Source organism: Neopelma chrysocephalum, unplaced genomic scaffold (assembly GCF_003984885.1).
Source record: "Neopelma chrysocephalum unplaced genomic scaffold, ASM398488v2 Primary Assembly neopelma1_42, whole genome shotgun sequence".
NCBI classification, from domain to species: Eukaryota; Metazoa; Chordata; class Aves; order Passeriformes; family Pipridae; genus Neopelma; species Neopelma chrysocephalum.
The window spans coordinates 1924845-1944759 of NW_020897700.1; the positions used below are offsets into that span (position 1 = coordinate 1924845).

Here is a 19915-nt window from a genome sequence, read left to right on the forward strand (position 1 = left end):
CCGCGCCCCCCGCCCGGCTCCGCAGCTTTGCCCGCAGCGCCCCCGCCCGGCGGCGGGGCCAGGCCGCGCCCCCCACCCTCCTCATCCTCCCCCAGCTCCCGAGCTCCCGGCCCAGCCCGGCGAGCCGGAGCCAACAGGGATGCGCCTGTCAGTACCGCACAGACGGCCCTGGCACAGGAGAAAAGGGAACTGCGCCCGACTTCACGGACCCCTGCAGCACGGACAGAAGACAAGTTCAGGCTAGCCTGGTTGGCATGGTGGGAACACGTGTTCCAAAACACAGCCGCGCTAGGGAAACTTCCCTGTTGGACCATCCAGGAGCTATACTCTGGCCGTCACTCTCGCACCACCTGAGCTGGGACTAAGGCCCCTTCGGAGCTACACACTTCACACTCACACTGTCAGGTCAGGCTTCCTTAGGGCTCGGCCCCGGGTTTTCCATAGCAGAGTGTCAGACCATGGACTCCAGATCCTTAAAACAATTTAATCATGGTCCAATAACTAAATCACAAAATAACAGCTGGAGCTGGTGCCTCCGAGTAGGGACCCGGAACTTTTACAGCCTCGCAGTCTAATTTGGGGTTTTCCAGCTGAGCCCTCGGCTCCTGCTGTGTCTTTGAGTGTGCGGGTCACCTGGCCGGTGCCACAGGTCCCCGTGCTCTTTGTTATGCGAAGGGTCGGGAGCTTCACGGCCTCTTGCCTCGGGCTCCTGTCCCCCCAGAGCTCAACCCGCAGCTGCAGACTGAGCTACCTGCGCTGAGTGTGTTCCTCAACAACTATTGGTACGACCCCGCCGGCAGAGGCGGCGGCTGGAGGCGTTTCCTATGCCAGCAAGGTGGAAGTTCACACTGCAAACCTTCTGAACCTAATGATTTAAAGGTCTTTTCCAACCTGAACGATTCTACAATCTCCCCTTTAGATAAACACTGCTATAGTGTGGCACATCTGTTGGCACACAGAACCTGTGTTTTCTCCCAGGTTCTCAGCAACGGGACCACGTTGGTAGGACAAAACAACATATCAAAATTATTCCTCCTCCAATAGTCAGAAATTGAACCTTCAATCCAGTTTGGAAGTATAAATTCACACACCTGCATTAAACTCATGAGAGGTAACACAGATACTGGACATCTGTGTTATACCTTCTAGCCAATTAGCAGGACATTATCATAATTTCCCACAAAAGACTGCTGAGATAGGGAAGACAAACCCCATTTCTTCTTCTGTATATGCTGCATTTTTTTTTAAATGGCAGGCTTTTTTGCTTTAGAACAATAACAGTCACGTGTATCTTTTAAATACAGAAAATTGAACAAACAACAGAACCTAGAAAAACACATGCACAAGGAGAAAACAGTTAATTTGTCATTTTGTGGTGTCATCTCACCTTTTAGCAGTTTGCACTAGCCACTTGTAAGGAATATATTTAAAGGAATTAACTTTGCATGTCAGAAAGTTTCAAACTTTTAAAATATATTTAGGGTAAGAGGCTATCTTACATATAACTTTAACTCATACATTACAGTTAATTCCCAAGCTACTTGGAATTAATGGTTTTCTTGGTTCAGTTCAATTAATGTAATTTCACAGAAGAAAAACCTAAGGACCACTATAAGCAGGGACAAAGCAACATACAATTTTACAACAAACTATCTACGTCAGTGTAAACCTCTTGTAGCTCTTATTTTGTATACTAAATACTTTAAAGCTAAGTCATTTAATCTTTCTATAGTTTCATTTTATTGCTTCTTTAATGTACACATGCAAGTAGTTTTGGTTGTCCCCATGCTTTTCTTAGAGGAAGTCTAGCTGTTTCCTGAGAAATGAAACTAACAACAGGCAGCTCTTGGTAAAAAGTTTTGCTTTTTTTCCCATCATTTAAGCGGTATTTGCTGTGTATGGGGGGTTGGAGATCCTTTTTTAGCAAGTTGTGGGGGCTTTTTCCTTGGAAGACTGAGGATTTCTGCAGTGATTTGAGTTTTTCAGAGCTTGGCTTTAATTATTCAGCATTAGTAGAAGTGAAATACAAGTAGAAATGAAGCATTAAAATATACCCATCAGCAGCTGAATAGGAACTGTTATGTTCACTGACTGAATACAATATTATTCTGTTTCATAAAAAAGCCCCAAAATTTTTACCATTTATATATTAAATTTTAACTATTCTTATCTTGAACTTGCATGCAAGAATACATGCTTTCCTGAACTCATTAGGAGTTCCTGAGAAGATCAAGGTATTGTCTATCCCACAACTTCTACAATCCTCAGTCAGGATAAGGATCTGGGCTTCCTGTTGCTAACCTCTTGCTTGTTCCAAGTACTGATATATCCCACAAGATCCTCCAAAACTATGAATTTCTTCCACTAGTGGATTTTTCTTCAAATTAGAACTTGCAGCAGCACATAACCTGAATCATACCCATTTCAATGCAAGTAGAAACACCAAGAGAAGACATCATTATACAATCTCGTAACAAAGTGGCCAGATTTTTTTCCCTTATAAAATGATCAAAGTGAATTATGACAATCATGATGTTGATATCTCCATGCAAAGGGCATTAAAATAAACAACATTTCAAAACCAAAGAGTCTGTAGAACAGCTTCCAGTGAGCCAGAACAGCAACGGCAACACTGCTATGAAATTGGATCTCGAAGGAATTGAGACCTGAAAACCTTTATCAAAAGCTTTTTAAGTGGTTTACAGAAAAAGAATTGCCAACCGTTAATGCATAAAACAATCAGAACATAGACAGTAAGGGATAACCAGAGACCAAGCACACACATACATTTCCAGAATTACTCAAGGACAGTGGTTCAGCATACACTTCTTAAACAATATTTGGCCTATTTAGTTGATGGTTTTCACAGCCACTGTCACTGTTTCTGTTAAGAGTTTCTCTCATGCTACATGAAAGTACACCTCTGTAGAAGAATTTCTTTGTGTTTGAATGGTCAACTTTCAAAATCATGCCCAAAGCATAAAAGTCAAATGGCCAGGGAAAGCCCTGTTCAAAATAACCTTCATTCCAATCCTAAAAGCACATACAGCATGTTTTATCTTGCTTCCCTTACCAAGTCTGACCTAATCTTAGTTTAGTGCTTAAATTTTATACAAGGCAGGCATGTTTAAAATGTTACTGACCTGTGGAAACTACCATCCTTTTTTCATTGTGTCTTTTCTCTATAGTTTCTATTATTAAAAAAAAAAAAGCACACTTACCAAGTTCACAGCATAAGCTCAGTTTTCAATACCAATGAAAAACTTCTCAACATCTACATTAAATACAGGTTCTGTCTTGGTTTACATAGCATTCATCTACTCTCATCTATTTTAGTTATTCCCTTTCAAAATTAATAGAGTTTTTGAAACGTGGCCACAGAAAGTTTATATGCATGGCAAAAAAGAAAAGTAGAAATTTAAACTCAACCTAGTAAAAAAAATCCACCTAGAAAAAAAATGGCAGGGAATTTGTACTTTTATAATTTCTATAAAGGAAAGAGAATAGATATAATTCAGGTTTGGCAAGGTTTGGTTACGGGGTTTTGAGCACAGGAGAGGAAATTCTAACTTCCAGTGTAAGATGAAATTCTAACTTCCAGTTGGATGAAATCTTGTTTAATCTTCCTATTTGGAATGCTGCAACATACTTGAGATGAAACAGGTCCAACTAAGTTAGGTACTAAATTAAGGTCCAAAAATGTTTCTAGTAAGCAGGAAAGAAAAAAAGGAAAAATAAGTTTAAAAGCCAACAATTTTTTTCTTATTAGCAAATAAGTAAACACAGATGCTAAATGCTCTGCTAGAATTACGACTCCTCAGTACATCAAAGTCACTAAGTAAGCAAATACATAGAAAGAGGAATGAACCTAACCTCGCAAATTGTTGAGTCACCCGAGAGAAAACTTCCATTTTTATGCTGTGTGAAACATTTATGTACTTATGCACGCCCATACAGGTTTGCTTGCTAAATATAGTCATATTATCACAGAAAAGCTTATAAAATTGTAGAAAGGTAAATAAGACCACCACAAATAAATAAAATTAAAAAAAGAAACAAGAAATGCACAGCACACTAACTGTGCAGCTTCAGAAGGCAAGTGAACACTTTCCTTTAAAAGACAGCAATCAAGGCAAAGTCACTGCTTCTACACACAAGCTCCACTGCTCAGGCATTCTGACAGTCACCTGGGGGCAACAGAAAAGCTCAAAGAGCACCTCCATATATTAGTAGTTCTTCTCAAGTACCACAAATTAAGGTTGATCTATAGAACAGACAGACCTGAATGATAATTTCAAAAGTACAGATTAAGGCAAAATAGCAGTGATGTACATTTAACTCACATGCATCATCAGATTAAAAAGCTTATTCCAATTTCTAATGCCAGAAGAAATGTATGTGAGATTAGCATGCATTATAAAAGATTTATGAAAAAATTCCTTATTTAGATTTGGAAGAGAGCTGTTGTATTACACCTATCTGAAGAAGAGGTTAACCCTGCTAGTATTAGAAGCAAGAAGAAAAAAAATAACCTGCCACTGAAGAGCAGAAAGAGGAAGCCACTGAAATTTAAGGACCTAGCTGAACATGATCACCAAGGAAGGCAAGAATTCCTTTATTTAAAGAAAATTTGATGCTCCAGTCATCTGATGAGAACAGAAAGACTACAGAAGACCTGAGTGCTTTCTTCACTTGTGATTTTTAATAATAAAAGACTAATAATTTTAATAGCGCAAGACAGGAGGATTATTTAAAAAAAAAAAAAGCTTTCAAAGGCCAGAATTACTTCCACCTTTAGAAAAAGGCCAAAAATCCAACTCTACTGCTTTCAATTTCTTAATCATTAATTTTTTTAAAAATCCATTCTTTTCAAGTTAATGGTGTGGTAAAGTGGAAAAGAAGTCTCTGAAGAAAAAGTTATATGCACATTTTTAACACACACAGGTCAGCTTACAGTGAAATTGTTTTAAGCCAGCAGACTGTCTACAAATGTAAATACGCAGTGGTGTCAAGACTGTCATTTTGTCCACGCCAGGATTAGCTTTCATCACTCACACAGAAAAGCCAATGAAATGTGGTTAAAATTAAGAATAGTAGCGAAGTACACCTAAAAGAGAGGGCTCCTTTCCTCACACAACACTGTTACTCCTTCCTTGGCTCTGCTGTACATTTTAGACTGAATACTTACATTCTTTAGCATGTGGCTCAAATCAAAGGATCAGGTCTGCATCAGAAGTGAGCCTTGCTGCACTTCATAAGGCATTTCTGAGCCAGAACTTTACTGAGGAGGAGCTAAGGACAGCAGAAGCAAGAACTTCACAACCAGTGGCACACTGTACATGGAAAGTGCCCTGGGCCAAGTGAGGCAGGATATGTTAAGCCAGGCTGGGCAGAGGCACAAGGGAGGGGAATTTACAGAGAGTTTCCACAGGAAAGCTCAGCAGCTACGTGGGAGATATCAGAACTAGCTGCATCACTTGTGGTTCACCCAAATCTCTGAAAAAAATGCCTATTATTGTCTCCTGGTCTTTGAAGTACTTGTTTTGTTTAAAGACATACAGTGTTTTCATTAGTTACGAGCCAAGGGATAAGCATTGTCCAGTTTCCTAAAGACTTCTGGTTTCCATTCCATTATATATCATATATTTAAACTGTAATACAGGCTTGTAACTTGTGCAGTTACTCTAGACCTTGATGAATAAGTCACTTTCTTTTAAATTAAGCACTTCTCCAAGTGAATTGCTTTCAAGTAAATAGTTGCTGGTTGCAAATGGAGAAAAGCAATATCTCCACAACCAGTAGTATAATAGCTGTCTCATCAAAAAGAGCATTAAAAATAAGATTTAAGACAGATACAGATACAGAGAGCTGTGTGTGTATGTCTCTCTCTATATATAGATAGATATAAAGAGCTGTAATAGTGCAATGTTAACCAAAATCAAAATTACTTAGCATACAGAGTTTCTTTTTCCACCCCCTCCCTGCTGATGCATAGAGAGACTTCTAAAAGAAATCCACAACAGGTCTAGCCCCTTTGAAGGCCAAATGTATTTCATTTTAGGTGTTAAAAAACACCACTGGAAGTGCCTTGTTATATTATGTTCAATATAGAAGTGGATTACATAAAAAAAATACGGTCACAAATATTTATCAAATTAAAATTTGTCATTCATTATCAAGATACATAGCTGTTTCTTCATGCCAAAAAGTTCAAAAAGAAAAAGCTTTACAAAATATTGAAAACAGAAATTTTATGCATGTTGAATGTTGCCTAGAAAAGTCCCATAGAAGCAAAAACCAAAAACAAAACCCATGACCTTCTAGACACAAGTAGTACAAAGTCCCAAGAATCCTGGCAAAGGTAAATCCTACTAGACAGGTTTAACAGATTTTTTTCTCCTCTGGTCTGACAGACACAGCTTTCCCACTTCACAGATTAAGCAGCCCTTCAGTGTCCCTATTAGCATTTTCATCTTCTGGAGTTTTATTTGGTAGATGTGCCTCAGATGTTCCAGATTATTTGAACAACGAGGACACCAGTGTGAGGCGAGGACGGGAGTGTGAGGCATTCTGCAAGTCATTTGTCACTACAATTAGGTATGGTCTTCAAAGCTCTTCAGCAGAAACATCCCTCTCTATTCAGGCTTCAGAGCGAGAACTAATGTCCAAATGAAGCAGGAGGTGGGGGGAGAAAAGCCCACAAAAAGCCCTGTTAAAAGTCACTGAATCCCACTGAGCTATATCTTAATAGAAACTTTGTAATAAGGAAAGAACTTAAATGTTTCCATTTAGTTTTGCAATATCCATTTTAGAATTTATATAGACACAGCTAATGAAACTGCTGACCAGGGTCATAAGTACCAAGTACTGCTTTAATCCTAAATGATTATTTAAGGAGAAGAAAAAGAAAGAATAAGAACAAAGAAAATTTAAAAAAAAAAAAAAACCACCACACTTTTCTACTCTTGATGGTCCTTTATTCCCTTAATCATGCTGGAAAAAAATTTCCCAAACTTATATGCTACACTTGCAAAAATGCTTGTCAAGTATTGACAGGCACATTAATTGTTCTGAATACTGTTCAGCAATTGCATTTACAGATAGAAATATGCTTTTCAGCATAACGGATGCTCCAGACAATTTTACAGAGAAGGCATGTAAGGTTTTCAAGACCTAACTGGATAGAGTCCTGAGCAACCAGGCTGATTAGGGAACTGATTGCAGGGAGTAAATGAGCAACACAGAAGAATGGCAGTTGGCACATTTTCCCAGCTATATACTATTTTTCCTTATCACACATATTTTTGAAGGAAAGCACTTGAGATAAAACTTGCTCTTCATTCTTCTACAGGAAAATACACCCTGACAGATGACTTGTCTTTACTTCTTGCTGAAGCGGGAGGGGAAAAAAAATGCCACACCAAAAAAAAAACCCCAAACATGTTTATTGCCCACACAAAACACAGTAGGCTTTTAATACAGATGACAAACAATAGATACAAAAGCTACGGACCCAATGCTAATAATACGTGTTTTAAACCTACTACCTGATTGCCTTTTAAATGTTTAGCAGGAAGCACAGAAAGCACAATAATTACTGAAAAGTATTCCAAAAACTAGATTAGCACTGAACAGCCTTGTTCCCAATAAGGAAAAACTACACAATTTGACCTTGAACACTTGATGTTTGTAACTGGAGCACATTTTCTATATAAACATACAGACACCTAGAAACAAATAATCTCTAAAAACTTTTAATGTGAGGTAGAACTAGAGTTGTCCAAAGCATGATAAGCCTCCACACGAGAACAACTTACAGTAAAAAATTATACTGTCCTCAAACTCTGTCTCCATTTTTTTATTTCATTTAAAAGATAGATTTGGAGTTCCTACTCTAATCCTAAAAAAGGTATTTGCCTGCCTTAAGCAATAGAAAGATATGGAGGTTCAAAGTAAACTTCCGCGCAACAAATTTATTAACTTGTGAGAGAAAGAATACATACATCAGAACAAAAATAATTATGGTATAAAATTTAACACACTACAGTGAAGCAAGTCAGAATGTTATATAATTAGAAATGAAAATCAGTGACAGAGGCAAACAATATATGATACATTGGAGATGATTCAATGGCAGATCTTAACATACGTTCAAACTCTATTTTATTATATAGTTCTCCTGTAAAGAACACATACAACAATACAAAATAAAGGAAAGCCAGAGCTATGAGAAAATATTATAGAATATATAATATTCTAATTACTAATGACAACTAGATAACAATAGATCATAAAATATCCTATTACATTCTATAAAGTAATAATATAAAATATGTAATTAATTACAAAATGTCTTGAATACTGAAGTCCACATAGCAAACACCATATAAACTACTGCACATTAATATTTTCCTCCTGTCACATCAATTCTGGCCTCTGTTCTCAAAGGCCAAAAAGAAGTACAGTCTATCAGTTTTACTATTTGCCTATAGAAGAGCAGTGCATTACATTACTTTTGATGGACAGTCTGGATGTTGGTTGGATCTATCCATACTCATTTCAGCTCAGAAGTGCTTTAATCGTCAATAGTTGCCCTGTGCTTGACATCAGTACATAACTATTTCCTACTGGAATCCTTACGTGAAAAGCAGCAAAGAAAAAAAGCATCTATATAAGGCATTGACTTAGGAATTAGAACGTTGACTAAGGGACTGGGTGATCTTTAAGGTCCCTTCCAACCCAAACCTTTCCATGATTCTATGGCTGCCTTTGCTAATGAATTGCAGTACCGGGCTTCACCCACAAGGGAGCAGAGCGCAGACACCCGCCCGCACATCCCAAAGGAGGGAGGGCTCTGCTCGCGCCGACTACGATTTGCAGAGAGCACTGAAGCTTGAGAAAAAAACCAGAGAATTGTTGAACATACAGAAATTATACAAAACAATTACTAAGTGTACAATTCGAGATTTACTAAGTGTTCAGAAACCACACTGGCTTTGGAAGTCCCCAGGCTGCAGATGACTGGGAGGCTATTTGCCCTGTTCTTAACCTCTTCCTTAGACATTCACTTTTGGTCATGGTCACTTACTACACTGTGTTAAATTAAATGTTATTATTTGATTTAACAAAATACAGACAGTCTTCTATTCAGGTAATCGATATCTGAAGCAGTAGTTCAAAGTGTGTTAACAGTACAATCTAGATAACAAAGACCTAAGCAAAAACGGAAAAAGGTACTTGAAAATGTATTTATGACAGTATTGTGGAAAAGATCTTACCACTTAGAAGCCATTGTTAACCACTGACGAGAGCTGTTTGCATATCACACTTAGGATGGATCCATCAAGACATTTTCCCCCTAGTCCAATGGGTGCTTGGAGATGTGAGAGCAGACAACTAGATGTAAACAGCTACAAGTTGGATGGTACGTAGGCAAATACTGGAGAAAGGTCTCCAAACACAGTACAAACAAATGAAGTACAGAACTCTGAAAAGAAAGTGAGAAAAACCAGTCAAACCTTAGATATTTACTCCATAGAGAAGTCAGCATTTTGCAAATGCTTTAGAATTCTGAATTTTTCATTGAAAATTTATAAGCAATAAAAATCTGTTACATGTGTCTTCAGAATTGCTGTTCTGCTCAGAAGCTAATGATTCTTAATGATTTCTTCCCCATAAAAGAAAAATTAAAATCAACATCAAAATAACACTTTCCCACACTCAGCATATTCTGCGTGTGTCCATTATTTATTTTCATTTTAGTTGCACTTTAATTACAAACATTTTTATTAATCATATTTATAATCACTCTCAGATGCAAGTCATCCTTAATAATTTTTTTCATATTAGTCCTTTTACTTAGTTCTTTTGAGATTTTTCTTGGTTTGTTTTTTTTTCCTCTGCTCAGTTAGCACAGGGATGTGGTTAGAAAAAGAAACAAATAATATTTCAGCTGTGTCTCCCTAACAAAGCCTTGAGAACTTTTGGAGATTCCTTCACAACAGAAGTATGTATGCAACTGACATACTTGCCACAACTTGCCTAAGCAGCAGTCTGGTTTTGCTCTCCTATAGCACCAAACTATAGCAAAAGCACTTTAGTATTTTTAATTCCACCCGGAAGGCAGATCAAACACTTTTAACTACTCGAGTTTCAACGTGCAGCAGTAATCCACCACATCAGATCAGCTAGTTTATATGGGGAAAATTTTTTTCTTCTTTTTAAAATTCATAGCCTGAACAATTCCAGGTATGTAAAAAAAGCCTGTACATCCAACATGACTTTATCAGTGCTCTGATGCAATACAAATGTACTAGTTTCCTTTAAGGATGTGTGAACCATTCAATCATCACCAATTCTTTTATGTACAGTTTGTTCTACTTCTTAATTAGTACTTCCAAAAATACAAAAGAGAGACCCACATAAGTGCAGTCTAAAAGTAAAAAGCCACATCCGGAAGATTCTAAGATATGAAAGAAAGTTTAAAAGTGAGACTTCTGAGACAAGCAAAGAAATGATATAAACTTTTGCAAATAGAATGCAAGCTGATGTTTATACATAAATTGGGAACATATTACAAAATTTCTTGAAAAAGCAAGTCAAGTGTTTTAAAGATTTGACCAGTTACAAATGGAAGTGTTTAAAGGCAGATAAAATTCTGACTCTGAATTTTAACTGTTAAATTTCACAACTCCTTCATAAAAATATCAACTGTTTTCTGCAGTTTGTGCAATTGACAGTGCAGTGCATCAAATGAGCATCGTTCTTACTTCTTCAGACAATTAGGGCAAGTCAATATTGCTTTCTGAGCAGCAGAAACATATGGTCTTTCATCCTACCTACATCAATAAATTGTACTGTTCGCTTTTTTCTCTTCTTTTTGCCCTTTTTTAGAAAAGGTAAGTAGTAGTTTAAATCAATTCATGCCAAACCTTACATCCACCCCAGTTCAAAAGTGTGTGTCAGTTGTCCTTTTAACTGCTGCCCCCAAGTACACTCGCTGTGAACAGCACTTCAACAAAATCAAACCCATGACACATTACCCTCCATAAAACTGAAAGAATACCCAAAGAGAAATCCACCCTGGCGTATGTTGACATTTTAGCTCACTATCTCAAGCAAAACATACATTCATAGATACGTAATCCATTCAGTTTACAGGCTTCCTTGCTTGCTGCCTTCTGAGCAAGCACATACAACTACATCTTCCTTCTTCACCCCACCAGACTGAATCTCCCCCTTCCCATCCCAACACAACACCCAATAGCCCAGCTGCTTAATGGAGGACAAAGTTAAGCTGAAAACCGACTTGGCTGTCCAAGCTTCAGGGAGATTCTGTCACTTCAGCTGGCAGGGTGTTCAGAAAGACCCCAGAGGGTGGGACACCCATGAAAACCCACTTGAGGTACTCAGGAGTTTTGGTGATAAATAATGAGCAATAATGAATTTTAAAATGCAGCTGCTGTCCGGAACTTCAAGTACAACTAGAGTTGTATTTGAATACAACCTGAGATATCCCACTGAATCAATCTGATCAGATTAGCTCTGACTACTGGAAAAGTAAGGTATCAGTAAAGGCAGCAATAAGGTCAAAAGTCTCCAACGGACGCAAGTGAAGCTTACAGTAAATTACAGCGTTTTGCTGGTTCACTAGGCTTCATTTCCTAGCTGCAGTTGACAAGAAGTTAAAATGTAACTATACTTTATCAGGTTTGAAGTCAAAGGTATCACACAGGTGGAGGTTTGGTGTTCGGGGTTCCCCCCTATGAAAGACTTATGAAAATTTGAGAGGCAGAACACGAAAAAAATACATAAAGTTAGAAGTAAAAGAGGTCTGCTATCATAAGGTTCAAAAAATAGTTCAAAAAACACTGTTGCTATATCTAAGTTTTCATACCTGAAAAAAAAAAATAATCAGAACTCCTCTAACATCCTGAACTGGAAAACACAACTAAAAATCCAAACAACCTCAAACCTGATCAAGTAACAGCATATGTACCTTTTACTACATAAACTTTTTGGGGGGGGGTGTTTAAAAGAGCATTTTTATCTCAATTACATTCAAGTTGATGTATTATATTCACAGAGTAGCTGCTATAATGCTGCCTACTATGCAAGACTGAACTTTACTTTTTGAGCAGCAATTAGATGCTCCAGTTCAGCACATTTTATGCCATTGGTAAGCGTAGGAGAGGTGGTACAGCAGATCACTTCCAAAAACTTCAGGGATGGGGATTAAAACTAACGCTGCAGGAAATCAAAGTGCAAGCACCTGCATTTAAGATATGCACAACACACTAAATTAGGGCCTTTTTCATAATTATTGACCCAAAAGACTTAATAAGATGATACTTCAAAAGAAAGAAAAATCCTAATAGTCTTAGCCAACTGCTAGAAGTGGTGTTTCCATGCTACCTACCTCACAAAACTGGATTTCATAAGAATAAAATGGGGAATGAAGCTTTCCAGGTTGCTGATACCCAAATTTGCCCCCTTTCCTTACTGAAGCTTGGTACACTGTGTCTCAACAGAAGATTTTTAGTAACGATTTGGTTCTTTTGCTTCAGTAACAGTATTAAGTATATTAATAATATAACAATAATCAACGCCACAAACTAAATATGGTACATGAGGAACTGAGCGTTACTAAATGCTGTCAAGAACACCGTAGTCATGCACTATTCTCCCAATTTCACCAACCATCTTGTTACTGAAACACAGCCTTTTCCACTCCACTATCCACACAACTAGTGAGGCTGGGTGGCTGCTGATCAATTAAATACGGGGAACCACAAAACTCGTAAACAGGAGAGACACAAGGGTCACTAATGCAAAAAGCATCTTTGCAGGGCTTGTGCAGGAAGAACTTCATTAAACACAAATACTGCAACTGGAAGATGCATAGATCATGAGCATTAAATTGATGTGGGTTCAGTTTTTACATAACTGATATGGAAATGAGTTAACACTCACAAGGCAGATCCAGATCACCTAAGAGGATTCATGGGAAAAGAAAAAACAACTGCATATCTCTGTCATACCAAAACCTTGGAATACAGCCAACCACCTGCATGTGAGAACTACATTTGTTTCACTGGTTCAACATTTTCTCCTCCCAAGAATTACAAAAAGCTCTCCATTTACAAACTAACAAAGTTCAATTGAAAAGACTCCCATTTGTAGTGGAAAAGGACTTGCTAGATAAACTTCAGAGGAGGGCTTGGCACCAAACATATAGTAATTTGACCAAGACAACTCAAACTTAAAAATGGGTTATTTGAATTCTCTTTTCCTTAGTTAGCATGAAGAGGGACTAAGAAAAGTAAGTGAATCCCAAACCATGTACATTGGACCAGGGCCACAAAACCTGCCTGTTCTTTAAATCTTTACTACAAGGTTTTATCTTTTAGAATCTCATTTCAGAGTACTAGAAACATACTCAAAATTCCAACTGTGTTTTTACCAGAGCAGAGTGGGTATTTCCATCTAGGCCTAAGACCTTTTCAGTTTCTCAAATTAGTCTCCTGAGAAAAATCGCCTTTACTAGTGCCACAGGACAAGGAACCCACTGCCTTCAGAAACCAGTGGTGCAATTACACTCTTCCTCAATGCTAATGCCCTCTGATCACTCCTTTACCTCTGCTATTTTCTGACTGTTGATTTAGAGGAATGTTTCCTCAGCTGTAGTACAGAACCAATTATACTGAGCCCCTCAAAAATTGACCCTAGCTATTTTGTATTACACCAACTATAAATTGGGACTACTAATCTGAGAAAAAGTATTTCTGTGCTGCTTTTCAAGAAACTGCAAAATAGGAGTGTCCAATCTGCAAGTAATCTGCAGACAACCAAGAAATGACAGCTCTCTCCTGTTAGCATCAGAGGTTGTAAGCAATCCAGATGTTCAAGCTACCTGAAAGGGATGTTGCTTCTACCAGGAAAACAGCTGAAACTAAGCCTGTGTAGTATTTAAAAATTTGTGCTGGCACACAAGTATTTCCAAGGGAAAAAATGAAAATAAGACTTCAGCTTGCCTAATCTTATGTCTCCTAGACACTTATCAACACCTGTGCCTTCTTATTTCATATGCACTAGGAAGGGAAAACAGCAGACCTTAATCAAGAGCAACAACCATCACCTTCCCCCGATGCACTGCTGCCTGCAACAGTAAAACACAACAGTGCTTCTAGGGAGTTTGCACTGATCTGAACTGCATCGTTCACCACATCTACCTTAAAAAAATTTCAGCAACAAAAGAGTGAGAACTTCCATGAGTGAGCAGGGTAGGCAAGAAGCCCCAAACTCTGACCTCTGCACCACCACCACCACTATAGCAAAAACTGAGAAAATGCAAAAAATGCCAAATAGCTTTAGAAACTTAAATTCATTTTTTCCCCTTTTACAAATCAAATTGCAAGCACAGCTAAACTAAAAATCAACCTATAAGCGTGAAACCAAATAAATTAAATCCAAAGAACAGGACCTTATATCACACCTTCAAACTGCTTTTGGCAATTTACTATTTTTGAAAGTATCTCAAACCAAAACCAAACATCCTTTGTTATTCCATCAGCTTTTGGAGATCAGCATCTAGCAGGGTTCAAGCACTTGAAACTACTGAATGAAAAATAATCAACAGCTCATGTACAACTTTTCCTCCCCAACAGACTGTTAAAGCTCAAAATACATTCTCTTTCTTAAAAAGTGCCAAAAACTATAAAACACTGAGAGTTCTGTTACTGTGTCTGTACAAAGAAAAAGAAAAATGTGGCAAAATTCTTCTTAGCTATTATATAACATTAGGAGGAACCAACATGAACTTTATGCACATTCAGTACCACAATCTACATGGATTAAATAAATAAATACTACCTCCCCTCTCCCCCAACCCCCCCAAAAAGCCACACCACTTTACTCCCTTGAATAAAGCAGGAAGCTGTTTTCCCCACTTCCTCCCCTCAAAGCATCTTCAACAGAGGTTAAACTCTGGTCCCATATATAAAACACTAGTAGTTCTTCAAACATGCTGACCAGACAACAATGAAGTATAACATTGATAATGTAAAATATAGCAAGTATAACATCAGTTAGCAGATTTCTTACCTACTCGAGCAGTTCAAGAAAAACATTTTTAAATTGATATATCCCAATCTAGTGCAATAATCTCTGGCCTCTGGAAATAGAATACAAATGCTATATAAAAGACAGTAATGCCAATTGCTTTTTAAATACAACAATCAGAATGTGGACAGACTTTGTTGTACTTACAGACCATCTCTACCCATTCTTTTTTCTTAAAAAGCATTTAGCCTGAAGAGTTCATAGCATCTGTATTTACACAGGCTGAGATATGAACTTGCTGCTTTACTTTAACAGAAGTTCAGATGAGGCCAGTGCATTCTCCAGCATAACAATAAGATAAACAGAAAAGTAGTTGAAATATTATTCTTGTTTCTAGACACAAAACATTATGAAAGCCTTAGTGTTTTCTCTCTCCTATGCATTCTACTCTTCCATAACAATTGCATAGTAGTTTTCAAACAGCCATCTGCTAAATTCAAAATTACTTGTGTCCCTAACATATGCCAATTCTTAAACTTGGAACACCTGCATCATTTAACTGGAGTCACACAGATCTTATGCCTTTAAACTATATAGTTATATGTAAGAGTTTTATATACTAGATAAGGTTAGAAGGGAGCACGCAATAAAAGCTACTTTAAAATTATGGAGACTAGGAAATACTTGAAAACAAGTATTTATTCTTAATTTAAAAACACAAGACAAGAGAACAAACACTTGCGCTACAGCATAATGTGGAACTCACTATGCAGTACCTTCTTTAGATATCCTCCCAGCAGACAGAAGGTTGGGCTTCAAATTGGATTGAATTAGTTGCACACAATTTATCTCACTTCCACAAAAATACAAGTATAATCTGTGCCTAACTGATTGTTTACAGATTTTGAATAACAGACTATAATATCAAAGCCTGATCATGACATTTAAGAACAAGTGTTCTTAAATGCTTTTAAATAAGGTTCACTTTTCCCTAATACAGCAAATGCCCAAAAGTATACAAAAGTGTTGAAGAAACACGTAGGTTAAAACTCTCAGATTCCTGCCCCAAAAGCTTGTTCTATTTATTCTGTGCTTCTATCTACCTAACTTTCTGTTCCCATGCTTGCTATCTACCACTGCTCACCAGCTATTCACTTATCAATTTTGCAAGTAGGTAAATGTAAATATATATAAATATACACACACATATCAACTCCATCTGAATAAATACCTCTCATCTCCCAATTTTATATGCAATATGTACCACCAAGTAGTTTCAAATGGGGAGGCAGAGGTGAGGTCTAAACTGAAGGAACTGAGGGAATTGGGCAGGATCTTCGTAACCTCTGCATCAAGAAACAGAGAAACAGGCTTGCCATATCCAAGTGAAGGTGTCAGAGCCCTACACAAACTGCTACTCCTCCCAAGAATAAGTGCACTCATTCCCAACTCCCTACTCTTTATAAACTGATGTGGGGTATCCTCAGGAGCTCCCTGAGTCACTGCCATCACAGGACCAGCAACTACTCATCACCATATCCCAGGGAATAAACTGGCCAGTCACAGTGCACAAGGCAGTGATTATTCAGCTTTTTGGACATAATTTTTTGGATGATACCTACAGAGGTAGAAATCTTAGCACTTTTGCCTACAGCAATTTTTTTATTAACATAATCAGCATTAGGGGTAGATTAGATTAGTTCAATTTAGATCATGAAAATTCTGTCAATGTCAAAATGTTCAGCTGCCGCAGGCACAACCCTAACAGTTCTTTCTGATTTAGCACAAGAACAGAAGTGGTGTTGATAAGGACTATCCTCATGCAAGACAGACAAAAATTACTAGAACACTGCAATCTATCTTCCATGCTAACACCTCTGCAGAGAATCAGCCTTTGTCCAGGTCTACTGTTAACTCCAAGTCCCCTTAAGGATTAAGGACACGGCATTTACAAAAGAAGATGCTTCGTCATTTTGCAAAACTGGACAACAGAGTCAATCTTTGCAATATCAGCTTCAAATGTGAATTCCTGAGACCTTGTTTTATCATAACACTTTCAAGGCTTATGGTACAAATATTCCTTCACTTTTTGGAATTCATTACACTTCTTTTATTCTCTTTTAACAGTCTCCCATACTGAATTACTAGAGCCTTATCTTCTGGATCAAGTACAACAAAACTATCTGTATTTTTAGTTTTCACCACTCTCCTCAGTTCTTATTTTATAAACATATCCAACATTATATTCAGTTACTCCAAACAAACAAACTTAACTGCATAGGGCTGGCAAAACCTACACAATTGTTGCCTTTGAAACTACTACAAAAAAAGCAGTGAAAGATCAACAGCATTAAGTTTTCTGTGAAAGGCTAAACAAATGGGGTTGCATGTTGCAAGGCAGGTCTTACCCATAATCTCACAGGGATCTTTTTAGCAAACATGGGTTTTCTTTCTGCTCTTCTTCCTTGCTTATTCACACACTCCTGAGGTATCTTTGAGCTCCTTGAATATTTTTTGCACAAGTATGATTAACATCATTTACTGTGACCTGAACTACAGTAGGCCCAAGGACTGTGGGAAACAGTGATATTTCCTAATGCTGCATTTAACCTATAGGGTCTCTTCCCACTTAATGTAACATACTTGAGCAGCCATGTTTTTTGTTATAAATTGCAGTTTATGAATACACAAAGCAGAGAAACCTTGAGAGGACTAAGGAAAGAAAGCAGTATCCTAAGGTTTACCAGCAATATATATCTACCAGAGTATTAAAAGACCTTTATAAAATCCCACTGTAACTGTCTCTGGAATACTTCATGCAAATCTGGTCAATGCATGCTAAAAAGCATGCATATTTCATATATGAAAGAAGGCAACGATGAGATTTTAGGATGATCAGGTGAACAGGAAATATCTCACCCAAGCAAGAAAGAGTCTGGTTTAGCTGGTTTAGCAAAATTATACTACTACTCTCTAGAAACACACTGAAGATAAGGGGAAAAAAAAAACATTAAAAAGAATTGCTACCTAAAATAAAAAGTAATGTTGGCAACTGCCACTGACATAAACTGCTTTAACATACAACCGGCAAATTACAAATACTCCCGAAAGTATCACTTACTTAACTTTGAAGTACTCTTCCAACACCTAACTGACAAAACACACAAAGCTGGTTTTATTACCATCACCATCTCATGTAACTTCAATTAAAAAAATTTTAAAAAGAGGGGAGAAAAAGGTCCAACCCAGGAGTCTTCTCCTATTTTCTGAAAAAGAGGGCAAAAGAAGAAAATAGGTCACCACACTAACTCCAAACTGACCAGCTGCACCACTCAAGTGGCATGTCAGTAGTCCCAAGCCTATTGCTACAGACTCTGATGAAAAGTCAGCTATTTCAGGTTAACCCAGCCCCAGCTCTTGAAACGTAAAGTTCTCTAACACCTGTATGGACCACCTGCCAAAGCAGCAGCTGGAACAGCAAAAGAAAGGTCCTCCTGTGCCAAGGTCTGTGCAAACTCCACACAGCTCAGCTTTGACTATTGTCACTAAACACAAGAAACAATTCACGTTAGAGCTGGTGACAAGGGTAAAAATACCCACAGAATACCCATGTAAAGAACAAACCACGAAAACCCCAAAGCTTACAGCAAAAGCTTCTGGGCACTAGGCCATTGTATCAGACCAAATATTTAGACATTTCAGAGAACCTCAAACTCAACTTTAGAAGTTTGGTTTGGATTTGTTTTTAATATTTGTTCCTCTTCTGTTTTTGCATGCAAACATAAGTCACTAGGAAGAACTAAGGATAAACACAAAAATCCCTCAAAACTGAAGCCATGTCAAGAGCAAACACTGTTGTTCAACTAGCTCGAGAGGATTTTTTCCTTTCTGATGCCTTCCAGTGACAGTATTGGACACTTGCTATCTGAGACTGTATTTTGTCATTCTTCCTTGGGAGGTGTTCATGTCAGAGAGAATTAGGGATTATAATAGATTTGGGGGAGGGGAGGAAGGAAGGAAGGAAGGACAACACATGTCTTAGAAGACACAGAGCTATATCGCAGTACATACATACTTAGACACTTCACTGTCAAACACTGAAGATAAGCAAGCTAAATACTAGAAAGAACTGCTTTTTTAGTCAATACAAAAGGCAGAAGCAACCCTAACTGAGTCAGTCTGGCTGTCTATTACTTAAGTTTACCGGGTTTTAAAGCAAGACCAGACAAGACTAACACTGAATCCTAAAACCTCCTAACATTGCAACACTTCTCCAGTCCACTGTTGTTCCTGGGAGGATTATTATAGATACTGAAGTTGTAAAGGTTCAAAGTTGTTTGGGTGTGAGCATGCAGAAGCAGTACAAAGCAGTAAACAACAGCCAGGCTGTGTGCTAGGCCAGCTACTCTCCCTCTGACGGATAAGCTACATTGAATTTCCTACTGGTAAGGCAGGCCAGTGACTACAGATACAGGTCACAAACCCTGAACTATTATCCTCATTTTTGTCACAGTAACTCACGTAACCCTTCCTCTGACATTATTTGCACATGACACCTATAGTTTCTGTTAACCTAAAGCTTAAATATAGACAAAAACTGCTAAAAGCTCATGGCACTCTAAGATAGAGGGAGCATATTAGACACCCATGTTCTGTATTATGGAAGTCCACTGAAGTGGAAATTTTGTCTATATGCCTCTTAAGGAACTCGGACAGAAAAAAGTAAAACTATCTTTTGGTCCCTTACACAATAATGAAGGGGTCATCACTAGGCAAGATGATCAAGACAAAGCCCCCTGAAATACAAAGCTAGATATAAAATAGGCAACTCCTGCTTGATGCAGAATGCGTTCTT

General features: G+C 37.9%; 1 protein-coding gene across 1 annotated transcript in view; it reads right to left on the reverse strand.

Annotated features, from left to right (window-relative positions):
• Positions 1–19915, reverse strand: part of FRYL (FRY like transcription coactivator) — a 163882-nt gene that overhangs the window by 141313 nt on the left and 2654 nt on the right. The window contains exon 2 of the mRNA XM_027676348.1: positions 9279–9487. The gene's annotated coding sequence lies outside the window, so the exon portion shown is untranslated. The remainder of the gene's footprint in view (positions 1–9278; positions 9488–19915) is intronic.